Here is a 16,380-nt window from a genome sequence, read left to right as displayed (position 1 = left end):
GAGCCTCCTGATGAAGGAGTGTATTAGTCACATCTCTAAGACATTAACCTTTCTGAGCCAAGCACTGTTATCAAGATGACACCTGTTATCAGGGTGACGCTGATTACAGCCCTCTGTCTCATATGAACAATTCATACCTGACATTCATAGTTAAAGTCTGTGCTTTACTGCAAGGCTTGGTTCTACACTTCTGTATGTTATCACTCACAAAGCAGACTTACACAGACTTAAGAACATAGGACATAACCCAAACAAGTATGTCCATGTATGTCCTTATTAAGTAAGGATGAACATATTCCAATGAGGAAACCAAATAGCTATTCCAGAATAAAGCCATTCCAGTACCACAAAGTGTTGGTCCTACCTGCACCTCAGGCAAGTGCTTATGCTAGGAGCCAATTCTGGATACTGTGGAAACATCCCGCAGTGCCTAAGCAATAGAGCCACAGAAGCTCTCAGAAGAGCTGGGTGTGCTGTGGGACCACACTCAGAATAGGTTTTACAAGAAGATGAGTGAGGAAGTAGAGTGTTCTAACACTCCAGGGAGATGGAACAGTTCAGGGAGTGGTTGAGAGAAAGAGATGTAATCTGGGGCAAAAAAAAAAAAAAATTGTTCCTTAAGCCTTTCTCTACAGTGCAGGAAAAGGATCTTTGTGCTTGTGCTCTCCAGGGATCATCTGGAGGGAACCAGATTTATCAGATTTATGCAATTGCAGAATAGTCAAGATCAATATTTTAAGTGATGATGATCAGTACCAACAGGTACAGATAAATGAAGATAGGAACAAAGCCATTTCTTTCCTTTTACTTAAACTAAATGTTTTGTCTTTTCTATGTCTCCTTCTATACTGTCTTGAAGCAAAGGCTTACAAGAAGAATAAAATTGAGCGTCTAAAATTAAAAATTCTATAGCTTTGCATAATTTGGAAATTATAACAGCAATACTTTTCACTTTAAATATAATTTTGAATCAGAAATCATGAAAATAATAAACAGTTTATGCCTAGAATTTTTTTTTCAGCAAATAATATGTACCAACAGTAGTGAAGCAGAAGCTCAGAGTAATACTAGAAGGTATCAAGAATGGACTCCTGAAGCTTGAAATAGCATCCAAAAATAAAACAATAATATGTAAGGAGGCTTTGCCACATGGGAGGCCAGTGTGGATGCTTTGTGCGCTGTAGCACCTAGACACTTCTCAAACAGCATCTCTGGGATGTAGTCCTCACTTACAGATGGTATAACTGTCATTTACAATAACTTGTGTAAAGACAGCATGACTTAAAAACCAGTAGTATGCCCTTAAATAACCCACATTAGACACCTCCCTAATGTGTTTACATACAACAGTATAATTTTCAATATCACTTCAATATGAAGATGTAAATAAAGACTAACAGAAGAGTTGTTAAGATTAAAGAACTAAAACTCAACTATGAAATTACATTGTAATGAAACATTAACAAGTTGTGGGGGAAATTTTATTGGTGGTGGAGTTGGTGATGGTGCTTTTTCAAGACAGGGTTTCTCTGTGTATCCCTGGCTATGCTGGAATTTGATCTGTAGACCAGACTAGCCTCTGCCTCCTGAGTGCTGGGATTAAATGTGTGCACCACCACCACGAAGCATTTAAGTTTTCAATTCATAGAAAAAATTAACAATCATAGAGACAAACCCAATCTTTAGTATTTAACTTCTGACATAAGCTAGCCTAATATATATAATATATATAAATTAGACTATTCTAGAAAAGGTCTTATGTTTATACAAGTACAGACTGAAGTCAATGACAATTCAGTTTGGGTTTTTTTGCTTTTTGTTTCTGACTGCTAGATATAGCACTCAGCAAGTATTCGCTTTGCAAATTTTAGTCTTATCTATTTTCTGTTTTAATCAAGTATTTCCACTTTCTACAACAAATTATGTGTCTTTGTATTCTATGCTTCTGGGCTCTGTGTTCTTATACTGTAATACTACTAGCAAGATCAAAAACGTCTGATATAATATCCTGTCATAGTCATTAAAAATCAAGGATTTGGAAATTGCTATTAGGGTTCACTTAGGTAAGTAGCCTCCAAGCCAAGCATGTAGTTGTAGGGCAGGCCTATAAAGTCCATCTCCTGCTAATCGACTCCCACTGACAGTTTCTGAAATCCATTAAAACCCATGAATGGAGAGGGTTAAGCCAATGCATACATGGACAGGACACAAGCTTTTTCTTCACAATATTCTGTGAAGGTGGGGCTACATAAAACAAGCAAAAGGTTAAAAGACTTTAAAAAAAAAAGTCTACTAAAAGAGTTTGGATAGGGGCAGAGAATCACCTAGACAAAGACAAGGGCCTGGAAGTTTTGAGTTGATAATGTTAAAAACAATCTCATTGTCCAGGCAGGGTCTCCTTGATACTTTTTCTATGTCAGTGTCAGTCAAGCTTCAAGGCAGATATTTTCTGACCCAACCACAACTTTACCCACATTTTCTCGTTAGAGATTTTTCATACTTTGGCTTTCCACTGCTGCGTGTGACCTCACTTAATGGAAAAACAATTTGTGATTTCACTATCCTTCAACAGCCTCCTCTGTGCTGCTTTCCCAGCTGACACTTACTTCCCTCTCTAAACAATATCTAAAACAATGATACCACCAAATTCCCATGATAACATGGATGGGGAAAATCTCAGAAGGCTTCAACACTAGAAGCATTCCAAGTTCCTGAAGATGCGAGAATCAATCTTCAGGGATGAGGATTCTTGTAGATTAGTAAATTCCATGAGGTCAGCCCTAAACATAAATGATCTCAACAGGTTGTACTTATAAACTTCACACACATACACACACACACACACACACACACACACACACACACACACACACACCAATTAAAATTAAAAAATAAGAGGTCATAGATTTAAGAAGGAATAGGAGAGACATGAGAAAAACTGAAGGAAGGAGGGAAATGTAAATATAGTATCCACTTATGAAATTCTCAATAAGAGTATTTCTTTTCTTAACAAAGGACAATGCCCCAGGCCCAATCATCAACATTTTACTCCTTGGGGTTATTACCTGATATATTTTCTTATCACCATGGGGAAAAAGAAGCAACAATAGCATAACACAAAACATGTATTGTGCCTGCTTTGTGCTACTATTTTCAAAGCACTACCTGTTTTCCTAAAGTGCATACAGGTGGGAGTGTGGCTGTATTGTTTAAGGTGGAGGACTATGGAAAACAGCAACTAAATAGTGTCATAGTATTAGGAGGAGTCAGAAATGACAGCCAGCCTCTCTCCTTTAGTTCTGTCCTCTAGGCAGAACAACACAGTACATTCTACAGTATAGCACAGATGAAACTGAAAGCTAGGACTTCGAGAAGCTGTTTTGGAAAGGTACAAAACACCTTTTTCTTTCTCATTTAAAATTGATTAAGCCAGTCGATAAATTTTAATAAATCTCAATAAATTTTGTAGCACTTAAAACAGGTTTCTTTTTCTTAAACTAATAAAGAAGTGACAGAACACCCAATTTAGTAAATTAATAGTCATTCATTTGTTCACCCAAATAAATTTTTACTCATACACTCTCATCACACACATTGGACACATCCAGCCCTTTCAGGACATTCTTTTTGTTGATATAGTACATCCTCCATTCTCTAGTGTTAGTCAAAAATACATTTTCTCCATAATGAGCGGATGGTTCTGTCTTCTATACCCTACCCTTCCTCCCATTGTATTACTTTCTCACTTAGGAAATACCTGTGAAATTCTTTAGGACCAAATTTTAAATATCACCTGACTCTTAAACCTACATGACTTAGTTTAATGGAAAATAGTATTTAAACACTTCTCCCTCATTCTAGATGTGTTAAACTTTTATACTGCCAATTCTAAATATAATTTCCTTTTCTACTTTAATGTTCTTAAGAAATGGTAAGACTGAGGGGGGAAGACTGGCTTCCCAACCCTCTTCTACACCTCCATTCACTAGGCATCACTTTCTGGAAGACTGTCCCAAGAAGGAAGCAAAGAGAACACAGGCATTGAGGCAGCCGTGTGAAGAACCCAAGCAGCCTTGGAAAGCTGAGAGCTCACACCGAGTCCAGGCTTTGCTTGCCATCTTCTTACCTGGCTTCTGGTCCCCTTCATTACAAGGCTCTTGACTTCCTTTGAAAACTCCAAATATATTAAAAACCTTCAGTAGAAATTCACCTTTCTCCAAATGAGTCAGCATATCTTAGCTACTAGCAGAAGAACATCCATGGAAAACATGAAACCTAAATGCTATATAGCTTTAAATTGGAAAAATGGTAGTTTCAATACATTTTGTGGAACTGTAAAATACCATTTTTATGAAGGTAATGCCAGTTTTAAAATAATCAAAAGTGTCTGGGATATTTTCTTTTGTTTTTTTGTTTGTTTGTTTGTTTTGTGGGGGGGGGGGTTCTAGGTATTGCACCTAGAGCATCGTATATGCTAGGCAACTGCAATACCACTGCCTAAACACAACACTTAAAAAAATATTTTCTTGTTCTTTTTCAGACAAGGCTTCTTGCTAAGTTGACCAGGCTGGCGAATTTGCCTGGTAGCCCAAGCAGGCTTTGACTTTTCTACCCTGCATCAATCTGTCGCACAGTTGGGATTATACGCCTGTGCACCAGCTTCAAATTTTTAGTTTTTGTTTGTTTTAAATGTTACTTTGACCTCAGTAAAAAATACTTTTTAAATAGCTTTTATCCTAGAATGGGTCTAAATGAACTGCCTCTGAGTTTACATGCCATTTTCAAGAAATCTGTTTCTATACTGCAATCTTAACAGTACCTGAATAAAGTTATTACTAGTTTTTGTTATTTGAGTTTGTGAAGTGTTTACAAATATGCTAGGATAATTACAAAGTTGTACTTACATATGAGAACCAAGCTCAATCCTTCAATATCAGACTTTGAAAATGTCAAATACATTACTCATTTTCTCAGGGTTCAATCCAACAAAAGTCTGTGTACAGGCTGGACAGATCCTGTCACCATACCCACTGCACTAACAGGCCTCAGAGCTCTCCATCACAGGGTCAGAAAACAATTTGGGAAGCTTTTGCTATGTCAGAGTTTTAATGGTCTCCTCTTGCTCGACTTCACTTTTTGAAGTAAATGACAATGTTGACTTCAAACAGCCTAGGCAAACTTCAAAACATAACTGCACAGCCCTGTTTTCCTAATCTGAGAAGAGCCATCAAAAGGTCCACTGAGGAGGTGGTGGTTTAATTCCAACACTCAAAAGGCAGAGGCAGAAAGATCTGTCAGTTCAGGGCCAGCCTGGTCTACAAAATGAGTTCCAGGACAGCTGGGTCAGCACAGATAAATCCTATCTCAAAAAAAAGAAAAGAAAAAAAAAAAAAGAAGAAGAAGAAGAAGAAGAAGAAGAAGAAGAAGAAGAAGAAGAAGAAGAAGAAGAAGAAGAAGAAACAAACAAACAAACACTGGAGTTACTCTATGAAAACTGTGGGGATAATTATTGTTTATGTAGTTAGTATGATAATCATCAGACTTATCCCAAATGACAATAAATAGCATGTGCAAAAATCTATAAAAGAAGCCTTCACAGGAATATGTACAGCTACGTGGAGTAAAAAATAAATATGGGGCGTTTCAAAATTCATTAACCTGGCTTGTGTTATGTAAAATATCTGGATTGTAAGGGTTGTAAGAAGGTAACCATGGTATGTTGCCCAACTATATATCAACATGAAGGACTGACCTCAAGTAGACTCAGTGATGGAATGGTAACATGTTCCGAAGGGCTTCTATACAAACAACAATCCCTGCCAAGGACTTCCTGTGATTTCTGTCTCTGGCTTAACTCTGTCTTCTCCCTTACCGGTGACTGTGAGTGAGCTCATGATACTTGCAGATTTGACCCTGTTGACTTCTAAACTGGATAATTTTTACTACATTTTATTTTCCTTCTCAGACTCATTTCCTTCAGTTCTCATTAAACAAGACATTAAAGCAAAACAAACTTACTCAGTATTTGATGTATTTCAGGCATGGCTCAATGCAATCTAAATTTCTATCTAATATACAAAAAATTCTATGGTATATTATTATATCCACTACAAAGATTAAGAAACTGATGTTCCTCAGTGTAACACAGTCATGTACCTTCCCCGTGGTAGCTCTGCCAGCACATGATGTTGGGTTTCTGGGCTTCTCTGGCTCTGAAACTGGTAGTCTTAACCACAAAGCTAAACTAGAACATTTCTAGTTTTACTAGAATCATCATAAAATTTCTGTAAATTACATCATATAGCATAAATGTTTATATTCACTTTATAATATTTTCTTCACCTTTAGCATTGAAATTTTTTGTTCCTCAGAAGAAAATTCTCCTTAGGGAGAGACCTCATTGATTTCATTTACACCATGCTATCTTATATTGACAACAGGAGAAAATAAAGCAAATTAAACTGCCATAAACACATTCTATGACAAATAAATGGGAAGGAAGGAAACTGGCACGCTATTTACACAAGTTATTCATGTGTAAAAGATTTCATGATGGGTCTCATTTTTATAAATTAATACATACTGTTTCAATAATATCCCCGAGTTAGCATCTAATTAAAACACAAACATCAAGCTGCCAACAAAAACTAAATGCAGGCATGAGAAAGTAAGAAACCAAATGAAAAAGAAGGTACACAGTATTAAGAGAAGAAGTAAGTTTTGCCACCAAGGCAAAACTATGTAATTCAAACATCAGAACCAGAAAGGCAAAGGAAAAATACTATCCATATTCACATCGAAAAATAATACTGGCCCAGAGGAACTCCACATTTTTTTAAATGAGGTGCTGTGTTAGTTCCAATGTTTCTCCATTCACAATCAATCCTATGTTCATCTTTACACCTGTGTATGATTTTATAGTAAAGAATTTTGAAATGTGTACTTGATTTATGTTTGTTCTGGATATTCTGGAAAGTTCAGCACTATGTAAAACTTACTGGAGTACTGCTGCAACATATGGTCTTTTTCAAATTAAGACACAAATGTTCATGGAACATGTGCTCATGCAGTTTGATTTTTCCTCTCATCTGATATTTTCTAAACATGCTCTTTTCGGATGACAGCATACACTCCCCAGAATCTGAATACAAGGCATGAATGCACATAGCTTAGACACTAGAATGCCTCTTTCATGGAGCCGAACTCACTCCTGCAGGAGCCAGTGAATGGTCCTACTCCTTCCCTGTATGTGGCCACAATTACTGCTCATAAAGTGTGTGATTTGAGCTGAGTGTGATGGTTAGCAACCCAAAGGACCATCAGTTTTGCCTTGTGGTTTTAGATCAACAAAAATTATTTGCTTTGAACATGCAACATTTTCCTTTCTTTTTTTTTTTTAAGTCTTCTAGTTTTAATAAGGGATGAGAGAAAACTTTGCCTTACCAAATCTGTGAATAAACATTAAAAGAGCAGTTAGGGTTTTAATATCAAACAAACATCAAAGCTATTCCAATAACCCACTGCAAATATTTCAGAGTTTAGAATTATACTTTCTCTTTCATCCATATAACTCCATGACTTTATTGTTGCAAATTAGTATTTCACAATATTGTGCATTTTAAACCATATTTTGAGAATTTCTTCATAAACATATATATATCAATTATAATATTTCTAACACTTTCCCCATCCATAGTCGGGCACCAAATTGAGTTTCTAATGCCAGGAATATTGTTAGCATGAAAACCACAAACAAAATGTAGACAGGTTCCTTTAGCTCTCCACTCTTTAGGGGTGTTATGTGCATCATGAGTGTTTTTAAACACTTTATTCCTGGGCTAAGAACTATACTTCACATTTCAGTTCTTCTATGTCTTTGGCCAGGCATTAGAAAATATGACCACACAAGCATCTCTCTTAATCTGTCCTTTTACTCCAAGTGAGTCTTTCTTTCTAATCACTGTGGTACCATTAGACCCTAAAGTCAATCTTCTTACCCATTTCTGAAATACATTCCCCTTAATTTTATTTAAACATATGTTAGGTGTCCACTTTATTCAAGATACTATGCTGAGATTATAAACCAATACATTAATATCCCTGGCCTTAAGCTTTTGAAATATAGTAAGATTTCAAAACCTAATAAGAGAGGTCAAAGAGCTGCAAGAACTTTATTTGAAAAAAAAAAAAAACAATACCTTGAACACAATACTCAATACTTACCATGGGAAACATTCAATTCAAAGCTAAACCTTGATATTTTAATTTTAATGACCCTCTCTCTTCAGGATGAGCATTCACTGCTAGTTTTGGTTCTGCTTCAGAGAACAAAGGCTAAAAGAATATTCTATCGTCTGTGCAACTGGCATTACTATCACTATCTGGGACATTCCAGTGTTAGTAATAAACATCAGGTGAGATGAAAAGAATGTCTGCCCCTTTTCCAATTATTTGAGTTTATTCCTTGATGGTGTCTTCCCCTCCTCCCCCCAGTCTACTGTCTGTCTGTGACATGACAAGGCTCTGATAGGGAAAACAGTCACATTCTTAGAAAATGGAAGCCCTATCTATCTTTAAATGGTTTTCACTAACCAGACATGTCTTTTTGATAAAGACACTACTCTGTTAAATAGATGTTTACATCTCAGTCAACAGTTAATAAAAGCCAATAGTTATTTGAGCCTTTGATTTGTATTTGCATCATTTAATGTCTGCGATAGCACATGCAACACTTCTTTAATTTTAATATTGCTACCATAATATATAAGAAACAGTAGAGCAGTTAAGAAATTTGTCTAAGATCATGGCTTCTGAATACTGGAGGTGAAATTCCAATTTTCACTTTAAAAGTTCATGTGACCCACTTACCATCACTCACATGTGCTTATTTCTCCCTTTGCAATCAAATATCTCTCTTTGCAATTAAATATACATGATTAAGTGAGAGGGAAAACAAGGGTTCAAGGTCCAGAAAAAGAATGGCCTTTGTTTTATAGTCTCTGTTGTACATGATGTGCATGTGTATGTCTCCGTTCTAGTTTTATTTACTTTTTCATTCAGAAACACTTGTGTTTGAATTGTGACTCAATCATTTTCTATCTGTGTGACCTTGGGAAGATGACATAGTAACAGCCACACTTTCACCATTTTCTGTATGCTGGCCACTGGACTAAGTGCTGGCACAAACTGTCTCATTAAATTAAGTCTTCATAAAATCTCTGACAAGGAGATAATATTATGCATATTTTAGAGAGGGTGAGACTACAGCCGACAGAAGACTGTACTTAAACATCCCAAGGTCACAAGCCAGAAAGGGAATAGCAGCCCAGAATGAACCGAACGGGGGCTGTGTTGATTCCCCTTGTTAGCACTGAGCTATCCACCCAAAGGATGAGAACAGAAGGCTGGTATTCAATGCCCAGGATTTCATAGAGCAGGGATCCTACAGACAACTTCTATAGCTACAGTACCTGGTGTCAGTCCAGAGTGAAGAACCTGGATTGAAGACCGTAGTGGGCTATTCGTCTTTATATAAGGTCATGCTTTCATCATCCTCATGATGCAATGGTAATAGTATCTTCAGTGTTCCTGTGCTTATAAATTTTACTTGACAATTTCATATAGGTATAAAATGTACTATCATTATATTCTCCCCTACTCTTCTCTCACCTCCCTCAGATCCCTACTTCAAGTTTTCCAGAGGAAAAAATGAGATGTGATTCTAAGGTAGATAATCAATTAAAATATGAAAATTAGCTAAGATATCATTTTAATTCTGTAAAACTAACCAATATTCCTTTAGTTCTACATAAAAATGAATAATAAATAGGAATGTTTTTCTTTCAACAGCAAAACTCTAAAGTATCCAAAACATCAGCACCTGCTCATATCCCCACAGTTATCTTTCCATTCAACGGGTTCTGACTAAGCACAGGTCTGCATTGTTATTTCTTTTCTACATGGACATTAATTACGCTTACAGACTTTGACTTATTTACCATAGTAAGCAAAATAAAAAATAAAAATGTTATGTTTGCTTAATTCAACATTTACTGTAAACATTCTGCACCCCCACCCCACCCCATAGAGAGGTTTCCGTTCCAGGGAGGGAAAGGAAAGGTGGGGATGGACAAGTATAAGTTTCCAGCTTAGCTGAGTTATGCAGGACCTGGGACCTGGACCTTATTTTTAGAATTGGCGCAAACACCTGACATTCTTACTTTCATCTGATATTTCATCCCAAAAGAATATAGAATCTCTGGAGAGACACAAGGGAGGTGTAGTCAAGGCACACTTAACTGTAATCCTTGCACTCCATATTGTTATTTTTAAATGACAAATGAGTTGTAATACAGAACAGAAACACATATTACCCAATATATTTTTCAATTTGTAACGTTACTAGAAAGCATATACTTTAACTTTACTAATAAAATTGGGTTTGGTTTTGGTTTTGGAAATAAGAGCCTTCACTCCAGCTAGGAGTACTGATTAAGATATCAGAGTTTAAAAAGTTATGAGTTGATAGTAATGCTGAAATAAGAAAGTTTGCAGAGCCCTATGAGGAGCAGGTGAAGTATGTAAGATATGAGCTGAAGGCTGGCACGGTGCTGTACACATGGTTTGTGCCTCTTCTTCCCAGAACTCGGTAACAACAACACTAGCACTCAACCCAGAGCCTTTACCCAGTCACAGGTGCCTTTCCCACATTAACTAGAGGTAGTGGGATATCCCTTAAGAAAACTGAAAACAGATCAAAGTTTTGACTCCAGAGCAAGAGACTCAGATGGAAAACCTCTAAGAATTGAGACTGGCTGGATTATACTAGTAAGTTTCAGGACAGCCTGGGCTGTAGTGCAAGATCATCATCGTGTGTGTGTGTGTGTGTGTGTGTGTGTGTGTGTGTGTGTGTGTTTCTGACATATAGGGGGAGGGAAAAGGAGAGAAGATGGAAAACCTGCTGCATTAGTAGAGTGCTTGAATGTCTGCAGGAACTCCAAGGAAGGACAAGTGCTCTGGTACCCAACCAGAGATGTACTTCTATTTCCCAGTTAGAAGAATGTAAGGAGACAACTCATTTCATCTTTTTTGGTTTAAGAAAAATATTGGAGATAGTTTTGGTAAAATATCAGATTTCTATTTTATTGTTTTACCCTTTTAAATCTCAAAAACAATCTTACTTTTTGTTGATATACAAACAAGATTGTGAAGTGAAAAACCAACATGCTTCAAAACTTCAATTCAAATCATGGAGTAAATGCTTTAAAATCTGTCCAATACCAAAATTTTATTATAAGTAAAATAGACTAAAAATGTAAAGTTCACACAGAACCACCCCACCCCTGAGAAGTGTTTGCAATAAGTAATTGTCCATTACAGGACAAGTTATGGCTACGTTACCAAACAAGAGTCCTCTATGTACTCACTACTAAGTGAGTACATTTACATTTACATTATACCCGCTGCTAGAGATTTTGTTTTCTATACATCTGAAATAATTTCCTAGAGAAATCAGAATCTTACCTTCACATATCTTCTGGAGAAGTTTCCTGGTGTATTCTTACAATTCTTGAGGTCTATGTCAACAGCCACTCTCTTCCTCCCAAGGCCTTAAGAGTCGGAGAAATCCCAACACCTGCTGCTACCACTGAGTATCAAGGCTAGGAAAGTTTCAGGGTTTGGACAGTAGGACCTCTGAGCCACAGCCAAAGCTTGGGAAGCCTTAGCAACTGAAAGCAAGTGTGGAAGGCTCTGTGGTACCCAGCACAGAGCTCAATTGTAGCAGCAGGGGGAGGAATATTCCCCACCCTCACAAGGGTTTAGAGGCAGCCATCCAGGGACCATGGTTCTGCCATGGACAGTGCCAAGGAGGCAGAGACATGACCAGCCAGCACAGGACCCTGGGAGAAGAGCAGCAACCAGCACAGAGCTCGCTCAGGTAGCAATTGAGAAGAATCACCAAGATTCCCACCAGAACACAAGGAGCAATGGAGAGGTGCAACAAAATACATGGGGGCAGCCATTCACGCATCCCATGAAAAGCCAAAACATGGATGAAGGGGCATGGAGATCTAGTTCTAGAAAGAAAAGTGAGGAACACATCATGTTATAGCATGCCTGCTGTACTAATGTTAAAATTCCAAAAGTGGCATAAGATTACTATACCCTGTCATTGCAACCTTCACATCAAATTAATTTATAACTGAAAAAAATAAAAATAAAAAAAGCTCTCAGGAAGCTGGTCCACAGGCAAGAGGTATAAAGCCAAAGCTGTCTAGAATTAGAAGAGAAAACAGGAAGACACAGAGATTAAACTCAATTATTTAAAAAAAAAACTACTTGATAAAATAATTATTTTCTAATTGTGCAACATACATTTAATCAAGTACATCACTTTCAACCAGAAACAGATGACGGTAAGTGGTGGGGAATTTGATGATGAAGAATTTGGTACAAAACAGGCAGGTATTCAAGGAGGGTACAGGCTTGACAAGAGCAAAAGATGGAACTAACAAAGGCAAAAGAAAATCAGAGTGGAAGGCAAGTGTGCCAGTTCTTTCTGGTGAACCTCTCATGTCCAAGATTCTGATGACTGCCCATGCCATACAATGCTGCACTTTCCATGAAGGTTCAGAGACTTTGTTACCCAGACCTCAGAGCTCTTCAACTCCCACGAGCCTTGAGGAGCTCATACCAAGTTGCTTACTATGAACCACTAGATCGTGCAGGAGCTAGATCTCAGGGTGACTGCTTTGGTAATCTGAATGAAACTAGAAACTAAGTATAAACATTGAAAAGATGTTAATAATATCTACCATATATCAGATAAAAATGACTGAGATAACTTAGGAATTCTACCTGTTTAAAATTATGAGCAAATTAACCATACATAGTACCATAGACTTGTTTTGAACATTTGGAAATAGGTGTGAAAAGACCCTATTACACAATGTGTTTGCAATTCTCCACTTTGGCTATCAATTTCAAATTCAAAGCAACTGAAATGCTAACAATAATCTGTTTACTTGGTACATAAAAACTCTAGTAATCTAGCGACTATTTAAAATAATCCTTTTAAAACAAAAGTTAATTCCTTTTCCCATTTCCAAAATACACAGTTAATGATGTATGAAATGAAGCTGTTTATTTGAGAGAGGGTAAGTCTACCTATATCTGATAAGTCACCAAAGACCAAATACTGTAAATACTACAATATAGTCAGCTCTCACTACCCAATTAGAATGTTAATTTGGAAGAAACTGGGATTTTATAAAAGGTAAAGGACAATTTCTGTTTTTCAAAATCTGTTATTTATAGTGTGGGGGGGTGAGGAGGTACATATAAAAAGGCAGAGGTCATTCCTGTGAAGTCTTTCTTTCCATGGTGAGTCTGGGTCTCCAAGTTTGCATGGCAAATACCTTTTGTACATTAAGATATTGCACCAGACCTCCATCTCCATTTAGCATTCCTCCTTCAGTAGGTTTGGATTTTGATTTGAACATAGACTTAACATTTCAAAACATCATATGACTGAGCTAGGTTTAAGAATCAATGAATGAACCTGACAGCAGGGGTTAGGAAGATGACCTATTACATAGTAAGATCATCTGACTTTAAATTTAACCAATAAATTTTACTTTGCAGTTCTGCATTTACGTTTTTCAATCCCATCTAAATGGATCAATAACAAAAACATGTGTAAACAAATGGTGATCTAACATGGTAAAATTAATCCATTTATTTATAAGTCTTTTTAGACTAAATGGTATGTCATTCAGTAGAAACAAAAAATAGTAGTTGTTTTTTTTCTATAAATAAAATATGCTGGTAATAAAAACAAACATGAGATACCTGAATAATGTTAAACATTAAATACTCCTAACAAATGCATCCAAACCTATCTCTCAGAACCTCCTACATAACATCAGAAGGACTCAGAATGTAATGATGGGGTTGAGTGTCAACTGCTAAAGGTTGCATATTTGTTAAAATAAAATGAAATTTAAACACATTTCTTTTGGCATACTTGCCAGAGCATTTGCCATTCACTTATGTTCTCAAATGTAACTGTTACAGATTTTACATAATATCTATTAAATGTCTATTAGTATAGGTTAATTATTCTAGGAAAATGTGTGGTCTATAGAGTTACAGAAAATTAGTATTTCTTTCAATCCATGAAAAAAATATACAAGTAAGCTGTTAATGAGTATGTTATTAGTGTCTGATATCAATCCTGAGAAAATATACCTCTATGCCAAAAGTGAACTCTATATTGAAGACAGAAAATACTAGCTCACTCAGAATACTAATGCATAAATACAAAGGTGATATAAGGACTCAGGCATTATGCTGGCCTGCCCCTGTCACTTGGCAGAATGCCCTCAGGCAGTACCCTGGTCAGCCCAGGGTTCCATGTTGCATATTCTGTACACAGGTGCAAAGGACCCTTTAAAAGACAGACCTCTGCCCACTTATGCTCTCTTTCCTATTCTGCTGTTCCTCTGGGGCCAATGGTCTTTTCCTGTCTCCCTCTCCTCTTTTGTCCTCTCTCGGTTGGTGTCTGTGTCTCTTTACCTCTTTCCTCTTTCCTTTTCCCCTCCCTCCCCGTTTTATAAAATTTCTCACTAAGCTCTATCTGCTAGCTATGTTTGTCCCTCCACCTGGGTCACCCTCAGCTGCCATGAAATCTGCCAAGGTCTGCCACATGTTTTATCATAACAAGTAAGATACAACCTATACAACTATCTGATTAATAGAAGCATATATTACAAGCAATAATAAGCATATAATAAAAGCATATATATATATAATTATCTCTATTTGAAAATAACGTTTCTGACAAGAATCATACACATCAAACAACTTAATTTGAAATCTATAACTTACTAGTAGGAATAAAGCAGGCGAGCGTTAGAAAGTTACACTTTCATCTAGGAAAGTGTAACTATGACTCAAGTATGGCAAGATGGAGACTAAAAAATTCCATGGAAAACTATATCCCTTTGGCCAAATTGTCAATCTAGCTTGAGAATTAACCTTATCTGTGCGTAAATGCCAGCTCTGCTTATAAAACACAAGCAAGCTACAGACCCAGCACTAACACATGGCTGCTTTCTTAAACAAGCTTTCAATGTACACAGCCTCAGAGGCTCTCTTCCCATGGAATCCTGAAAAGCTAACCTACCTCACAACATCTTAGTTAAGTGGCTTCCCATTTGCCTGACTCACCAGCGTCCACTAGCCAAATCCATACTTCATCTTCAGTGGATAATATACAGTTTCTGCTTGTCATGGTGCCACTGAAAGGATTCTAGATGCTTCCCTTAAACAATGTATTCTGTTCAACTGCTTCAGTACTAAAAGTTAGTAGTTTCCTGGTCAGCCATTTTCCATCCCACAGTATTAGCAGCAGCCGTGGCAGCAGTAGCTGGAATACTGTCAAATCCACACCCTGCAGGATGCTAGCCAAAGCATTCTTGTTTATTCCACACCCACACAGACTACCCATGTGTTTGCACTTATCCCACACCAAGTGTCAAAACAGGTGTTTTCCTGTGATCATACTTAAAATCTGTTCTCCAAACAAGTGCTATGAACACTGTTACTATGAGATACAAAGTATCCAATTCTATACAGAAAACTGTTCTCAAACATTTATTGTAAGGGAACCACATTTACCCTTTTATACTTTCTTTATCCTTCATACCCCTAGTAACAAATTAACTGCCCTAAAACCATTTGCTGAAAGAAAGTTTCCATGTAAAATAATTGCTACCATGAGATTTTTCTCAATTGTAAAATAGATCTGCCTTCTTGGCATAGAAACAGTCTTGCAAAGGCCACTGTTTTGATAATCTGTACAACACTCCAACTACATGGGGACACAGCCCTTCTTGTGATTTTAACAGAATGAACAATGCTTCTGTTTCCATATTTCATTACCATTCTGATGTCATTACTTGCTTATTTTCTTTTCATTAGAATAAGACTGGAAAACAGAGCATTAGCAGGCATTTAAACAACTTGTCTAGAAGCTCAATCCTAGAGATACAAACGATAACAGGATTTATTTCTTTAGAAATTAAACAGTTCAAGGGGAAGTAAAAAAGATTAACATGACTATCACAACCTTATTAGAGAATTATGAACATGAAAGCACATTCTGTGCATAGTAGAAAATTATCCTCATTGGTCAAACTGCAAGCCTGTGTACAAAGACTTTTAGCATGTTTCTCCTATGTTTTCCATTAACACAGCAAGGTGAATGCTTTGTCATAACCCTGACAAAGAAGGAAAACATAGACTTGAGAATGCACCTGCAACACTGTCACCTTCTGCCCATCCTCTGCAGACTCCTGAAAGTGGACTTCTTGACTT

General features: G+C 36.9%; 1 protein-coding gene across 18 annotated transcripts in view; it reads right to left on the bottom strand.

Annotated features, from left to right (window-relative positions):
* Mbnl1 (muscleblind like splicing regulator 1) overlaps positions 1–16,380 on the bottom strand; it is a 164,418-nt gene that overhangs the window by 71,128 nt on the left and 76,910 nt on the right. Inside the window, exon 1 of one of the 18 annotated variants that reach the window (XM_051177025.1) lies at positions 11,524–11,899. The exons of the other annotated variants lie outside the window; for them this stretch is intronic. The gene's annotated coding sequence lies outside the window, so the exon portion shown is untranslated. Of the gene's footprint in view, positions 1–11,523; positions 11,900–16,380 lie in introns of those variants that run through there. 18 annotated transcript variants of the gene reach the window in all.

This window comes from Phodopus roborovskii, unplaced genomic scaffold (genome assembly GCF_943737965.1).
Source record: "Phodopus roborovskii unplaced genomic scaffold, PHOROB, whole genome shotgun sequence".
Taxonomy (NCBI): Eukaryota; Metazoa; Chordata; class Mammalia; order Rodentia; family Cricetidae; genus Phodopus; species Phodopus roborovskii.
The sequence above is the reverse complement of the archived record's forward strand: the minus strand, read 5'-3'. Positions and strand labels throughout refer to the sequence as shown.